The sequence below is a fragment of the Vespa mandarinia genome, chromosome 15 (assembly GCF_050613455.1).
Source record: "Vespa mandarinia isolate Hongniang chromosome 15, ASM5061345v1, whole genome shotgun sequence".
Lineage (NCBI taxonomy): Eukaryota > Metazoa > Arthropoda > Insecta > Hymenoptera > Vespidae > Vespa > Vespa mandarinia.
The window spans coordinates 2,472,501-2,480,000 of NC_140824.1; the positions used below are offsets into that span (position 1 = coordinate 2,472,501).

General features: G+C 27.3%; 1 protein-coding gene across 9 annotated transcripts in view; it reads left to right on the forward strand.

Annotated features, from left to right (window-relative positions):
- The window catches only part of NLG-5 (neuroligin 5), a 181,859-nt gene that overhangs the window by 130,309 nt on the left and 44,050 nt on the right, over positions 1 to 7,500 (forward strand). For 2 of the 9 annotated variants that reach the window (XM_085661609.1, XM_085661610.1), the window contains one exon: positions 1 to 47. This exon is cut by the window's left edge and continues 107 nt beyond it. The exons of the other annotated variants lie outside the window; for them this stretch is intronic. The gene's annotated coding sequence lies outside the window, so the exon portion shown is untranslated. The remainder of the gene's footprint in view (positions 48 to 7,500) is intronic. 9 annotated transcript variants of the gene reach the window in all.

A 7,500-nucleotide genomic window follows, 5' to 3' on the forward strand; every position in this document is an offset into this window, starting at 1 on the left:
AAGAATTTAAGTAGTTTCGTAATAGTTAAGAACTAGTTTTCTTCTCTGTGAGTATACATATATATGTATATATATGTGTGTGTATGTGTGTGTGTGTGTGTGTGTGTGTATGTCTCCATATATACGAGTTCAAAAGTGAGTCTTCTTTCCTTTTACTAACTTTATAATTTTGATAATTATTTTCCCTAATGGTATATAATTAATTCAAAATAAATATACGATGATTGTAATAAATATATTTATATAATAATTATTAAAGAAAAAATAAATGAATAAAATATTTAATTAAATGTAACTATATGTTAGATTTTATAAAGAGAGAATATTTTAAGATGTCCACGAATTTTTAATTCGTTTCGTTTAATTGTTTCGACAATTATCCTTAATAATTATTAATCGACAAAATGGATATTGAAGATTTAATTAATTTTATATATATATATATATATATATATATATATATATATATATATATATATAAAATATATATATATATATATATATACGTTAAACAGATTTTATATGGGTTATAACTTTTAAAAAGTATTAAAAATAGCCACGAGTAATATTTTAAATCGATATATTTAAATTCAATATTTGTTAGTTTTAATAATCATCGAGGAAAAATATAAAATGGAAAGTAGAAAAAAATTAATAAATCAATCGATTATTATCTTTTTAGTTTTACATAGTAAAAGTTTTTACTCGTAATTTTTTCCCATATTATCTATATGGAACTTCTCAACAGATCATCATAATGATTAACGATTTGCTGGAGATGTAGGAGAAAATTGAAAAATAAAAAATAAAAAGAACAAAAAAAAAAAGAATAATAAATTAAAAAATAAAACAAACCGATAGAAATTTTCCAATGTAATATAATATTAAATGCTATGTGAAAAGAAGTTATGGTTGGTTTGCTGCTTGTAGCTTTGAAAAGTTAACGTTGATTTAAACAAAGAGCAAAGTGCAAAGAGATAACGAAAAAAGGTATATAAAACATATGTGCATACATGCCGCGCATATGTACGTTCTGAGATCGATTATGCGATGTTACTGTTTTAAATAGGATAAAAACAATGAAAGAAAAAAAAAAAAAAAAAAAAAGGAAAAAAAATAAAGAGAAAATAAAAAAATAAATAAATAGAAAGGTAAAAGGAAAGAGGAAGAAAAAAAAAAAAAGAGAAAAAGGGTATAAAAGGAAACGCAAAAGGAAAAAATTAGAAAAGAAAAGAACAATTCAGAACTGTTTCAATTTATGTTGTGCGGCGAACAAACAGTAATAACCGGTCTCTCCTTTTTATTTTTTTAACGGACGACGTACATTGTAAAGGAATTAATTACAGAAACTTTCCTATGTAAACGTATGGAGAAAAAAAATTTTCATTTTTTCCTTTCCTTTCCCTTTTCTTTTTTTCTTTTTTTTCCATTTCGTTTTTCTTCTCATTGTTTTTTTTTTTTCTGTTTTCGTTTTTCCGTTTTTTTTTTCTTTTCTTTTTCTTTTCCTTTTTTTCTTTTTTTTTTCTTTTTTTCTTTTTTTTTTTCTTTTTACAAATAAATTCTACCTACGCCAGGTCAAATACATACACACACACACACACACACACACATACACAGATAGAGAAAAAAGCTCATATCGATTTAAAGATCACAAACAAAGTAGTATTGTTAAAATTGAACAAACTTTTCTTTCTTTTTTTTCTATTCTGTTCTTTTCTTTTCTTTTTTTTTTCTTTTTTTTTTTTTTTTTTTTTTTTTTTATGAGTTTAACAAAATCGAGATTTCATTTGAATGGGATGAACAGAACGTATTCTTTATCGAAGGTTCTAGTTCGTTGAACTCAGCCATGGAAGGATAACGGGGAAGAGAGAGAGAGAGAGAGAGAGAGAGAGAGAGAGAGAGAGAGAGAGAGAGAGAGAAAGAGAGAGAAAGAGAGAGAGAACGAAAGGTTCTAATTAAGCACGAGACCTAAGGAAGGAAGGAAGGAAGGAAGGAAGGAAAGTTGCATCTCTCAAAGAAAATCATAGTCTTGACGTTCTATTTGTTTCTACCTTTTCGAACTTTTCTACGGAAGGCAAGAACGTAAAGGGAAGAGAGAAAAAGAAATAGAGAGAAAGGGAAAAAGAGAGACAGACAGACAGACAGAGAGAGAAAGAGAGAGAGAAAGAGAGAGAGAGAGAGAGAGAGAGAGACGATAGGGACAATTTTTCAGATCTCGACCTCGACAAGAAGTAGTAACGATCGAGTTTCTTTTTTAGTATCGTCGAGTTAATTAACGATTCCTCCTCTGTCCTTCTTCCCTTCTCTTTCTACCTGATATATAGTTATTTCTTTCTATCCTTCTTTTTTATATACTTTCTACTCTATTTCTCTGTTCTCCTTTATTTCATCTTTCTCTATCTATCAATATAGTTACGTCTATTTCTCTCTCTCTCTCTCTCTCTCTCTCTCTCTCTCTTTCTCTCTTTCTCTCTCTCTCTCGTCGTTCATCTTTCTTTTTCTATTTAATACGATTACGTTTCTCTCTCTCTCTCTCTCTCTCTCTCTTTCTCTCTCTCTCTCTCTCTCTGTGTCTCCCTGTCTGTTTGTCTTCTTTTCTTACATAGGATGAGTCAAAATCAAAAAAAAAAAAAAAAAAAAAAAGGTTTGTAGATGATTTCAAATATCGATGAAATTCATTCCAAGACATTCTAGACATTTTGTGACATTTTAGTCTTGTAATATTAATAATTCGAAAGAGAAAAAGGAAAAAGAAAGATAAATTAATTTGAAAAATCTCATGATAGATTATTAAATTTAATAAATTATTAATCATTAAAAATTGTAATAGAAACTTTTGATTCATTTTATACTTTATTATTCTTCACTCATTCTACTATCATTTTTCTATCCTTTCTCTTTTTTTTTTAATCTATATATATATATATCTTTTTTTTCCTTTTTTTTCATTTTACTTTTCATACATCTTCTCATCTCAATTTCTCTATCATTTTTATTTATCTTTTTCTTTTTATCTAATATAATTATATCTTTGAGCTTTTCTCACACTTTTTCTCTATTTCTTTCTCTTTCTCCTGTCTCTCTCTCTCTCTCACTCTCTCTCTTTCTCTCTTCATTTCCCTCTCTTTGCTCTTCAATTGCAACCCCTTGGGAAGCCGTAAAACGTAACACGAACCGCGATTTTAATGAGATTCATTCCGTTCTCACGGCATCAAAGCCGCGGGAACTTTGAACTTCGTGGGAAGCGACGTTAGTTTCTAAAAACAGGCGTGGTCCTTCTCTCTTTCTCTCTCTCTCTCTCTCTCTCTCGCTCTCTTGCTCTTGCTCTTGCTCTTGGTCTTGCACTGTCGAAGTTTCGACCGTCCGAACCAAGGTAATTTCATTTCGAAGGAAACCTTGACGCCATAGAATAGCTGATAGGTGGATAAGGACGAAATTTACTTTAATGATAGTAAGAATGAAAACAATAACTAACTAAAAGAAACTATGCGACAGATAGTTTTTTTATAATCAATTAATTGTTAATAATCATAATTTAAATATATCATTTATATACGATATCTCAATTAAATGATGATAATAGGTATATGTATGATAATAATAGGTATATATATGACGTATCATAAAAATCAATATTTTTAGTTATTTTCATTTTTAGAATGAACAATTTATTTATTCTCTATATATGTATGTTTATAGTTTATTTTTTTTTTCTGAAATATAACAATCGATTATTATACAAACTCTTTGTTTGAAATAATCGCGTACGCGAATGAAAGAGGAGTGTGGGGGTCCGCGATTAATAATAACTTTTTTTATAGATGGACGCGTAAAAGTATATTTGCATTGATCCATATAGATCGATATTTTCTATAATAATAAAAAACTTTTAGTTCCAAAGATATTCCCATTTGAATTCAATATATGGGCATTAACGATATAATTTATTTATTAATTATTTATTAATTAATGTAATGATTTTATAATATCAATAGCAATCTGAATCTTTTGTTTCTGGCAAAATAAAAGAAATTTAGTTCGTAAGGATTTTTTTTATAACAAATTATTTATAACAAATTGTTTATAACAAATTGTTAATTAATTGTTAACAATACGTTTAAAAAATAGAGAAAATTCTATCGTTTAAAATGGCCTTTGATTCAAGTCTCTACGACTTTTAGTTTCGAAGATAATACCTTCGAAAGATTTTCATTCATTAATCGTGTAGTACAGCTGTTATAGTAATAGTAACTCGATCAGCTGAGTTACGTAAATTCTTGGAATTTATATAGGTCAGTGTGTCGACGAGTAAATTTGAATGAAATTATATAGGTCAGTGTGTCAAAGTAAATTCCTTCCATTTATATAGGAATATTTACGTAACGAAAAGTGGTAGAGACACGAATCAAACGCCATTTTAAACAATAAAATTTTCTCTCTTTTTCTTTTTCATCATATTGTTAATAACTAATTAACAATTTGTTATAAACAATTTGTTATAAATAATTTTTATAAACAAATTCTTACGAATCAAATACATCTTATTTTGTCAACAGAACAAAATTTAGATTAAAACGGGTTTGTAAAATTATATAAATTAATACATTATTAATAAACAAATTATATTGTTAAATAATCACGTCATTCGTTTACATGGGAATATCTCCGGAATTAAAAATCGTAGAGACTTGAATCTAACGCCATTTTAAACAGTAAAATTTTCTCTCTTTTTCTTTTTCATCATATTGTTAATAACTAATTAACAATTTGTTATAAATAATTTGTTATAAATAATTTTTATAAACAAATTCTTACGAATCAAATACATCTTATTTTGTCAACAGAACGAAATTTAGATTAAAACGGGTTTGTAAAATTATATAAATTAATACATTATTAATAAACAAATTATATTGTTAAATAATCACGTCATTCGTTTACATGGGAATATCTCCGGAATTAAAAATCGTAGAGACTTGAATCTAACGCCATTTTAAACAGTAAAATTTTCTCTCTTTTTCTTTTTCATCATATTGTTAATAACTAATTAACAATTTGTTATAAACAATTTGTTATAAATAATTTTTATAAACAAATTCTTACGAATCAAATACATCTTATTTTGTCAACAGAACGAAATTTAGATTAAAACGGGTTTGTAAAATTATATAAATTAATACATTATTAATAAACAAATTATATTGTTAAATAATCACGTCATTCGTTTACATGGGAATATCTCCGGAATTAAAAATCGTAGAGACTTGAATCTAACGCCATTTTAAACAGTAAAATTTTCTCTCTTTTTCTTTTTCATCATATTGTTAATAACTAATTAACAATTTGTTATAAACAATTTGTTATAAATAATTTTTATAAACAAATTCTTACGAATCAAATACATCTTATTTTGTCAACAGAACGAAATTTAGATTAAAACGGGTTTGTAAAATTATATAAATTAATACATTATTAATAAACAAATTATATTGTTGAATAACCACGTCATTCATTTACGTGGGAATATCTCCGGAATTAAAAATCGTAGAGACTTAAATCTAATGTCATTTTAAACTGCAAAATTTTCTCTATTTTTTCAATGTATTATTAATAACTAATTCACAATTTGTTATTAACAATTTTTATGAACAAATTCTTACGAACTAAATTCCTCTCATTCTGTCAGAAGTAAAAGATTTAAAATTTGTAATAAGATATAATTTACAAGATTACGTAAATTAATAAATAATTAATAAACAAATTACATTGTCAATAAACACGTTTTTTATTTATCGTAATATCTCTGAATAATTAAAATACTTAGAGAATTGGAAGAAATTAAGTGTAACAAAATAATACGTAATATTTTTATAAAACCATACAATCATATGATTTAACAAATATTTTTAATAACAATAATTAAAAAAAAAAAAAACTGTGTGAAAGAAAGTTCTGTAAAAAAGAAAAAAGAAAAAAAAAAAGAATCCTTTGAATCTTGAAGATGGATGAATGCAATTTATATAGTAACGGGCAAAGCGAATAAATATGTACATGTACATAGATATATACATACATATGTGTATCTATGCACATATGCAGATGCAGTTCGGATGCTCATAGTTTAACGTGTAACCTCTGCCCGTACCCTATCTTGTTCTTTTGTCCAAGTAAACACGAACGTTTCTACTTGCTGGGGGAATATCGTCCTCCCCCCCCCCTTCGCTTTCTATCTACTAATAATAGTAATAGTAGTAGTGCTGCTGGTAATAATGGTAGTGGTAGGAAGTTACGTTTGACATTCCCGTAACTTCTTATCGCACGGGACGACTATTTATTGTACGCGAGCCAAAGCGAAGTATGTAGCAGTCAGTAGGTAGAGCTAGCAAGCTCTGAGCTGGAGAGCTGGGTTGGCCTGGGCTGGGCTGGTTGGTTGGTTGGTTGGTTGGTTGGTTGGCTGGCTGGCTGGCTGGCTGGATAGCTGGCTTGCTGTCTGGTTGGCTGGTTGGTTGGCTGTTCGTTTGATGCGAACGCTTTTGTCGTTTCAGTACGTTATGGCGACGGCAGTAATATTAGCTCTCTACGATCGAAGAGACGACGACGACAACGACGACTACGACGATAACGAAATGAAATTTACTCGATTCCGTGCTCGAAATGATTTATTTACTAAGTCTACTATTTACTTTTTATTATTTACTTCTCTCTTAAAGGAAATTGGAAGAATTTCGAATGGAATTTATTATACATAATCTATATATATATATATATATATATATATATATATATATACACATAATTTATTATGATAATTCTCATACTTGTGCTTTATTCATCCTATATTTTAATCGTCTAATAAATCTTCGTACTTTGTTAATTTTAATCTTTAATATCATTGCACGTTGATACTACTTTATCGTTGATTCGGATTTTATCCCTTCGTAAAAAAAAAAAAAAAAAAAAAAAAAAAGAAAAAAAAACAAGGAAATAAGAAGGAAGGGAGAAAAAAGAAAACAGAAGAAAAAAATAAAAACTGAAAGAAAATGGAGAAAAGAAAGTAAGAAATTTGTAATATATTATATAGCAATAAATTATATAAAAGTATACGGTAAAGACCGAAAGTTTTTAATGATGGTATTAGAAATCGATCAATCCTTTTTTTTCTTTTTATACCTTTACGAGATTTAGTGTGTTACAATCTGAATTTTAAAATCGCGAACGGAAACTTTTGATCACTTTAGAGACTTCTTTTTTAGCTCATTTCTTGTTTTTTCTTTTTTCTTTTTTTTTTTTTTTGATTTATCTTGTATATAGTCTCCTATTACTTTGAGAGTTCATCAAAAAAATGTTAGATATGCATTAAATCTATTAATCGTTTGTAACAATTAAGGTAATAAGATAAAATGCGATATTACTTATAGGATAATCCGATATCTAATTAATAAAGCAGGACACGATGTGCATACAGCCATACATATACATATATATATATATATATATATA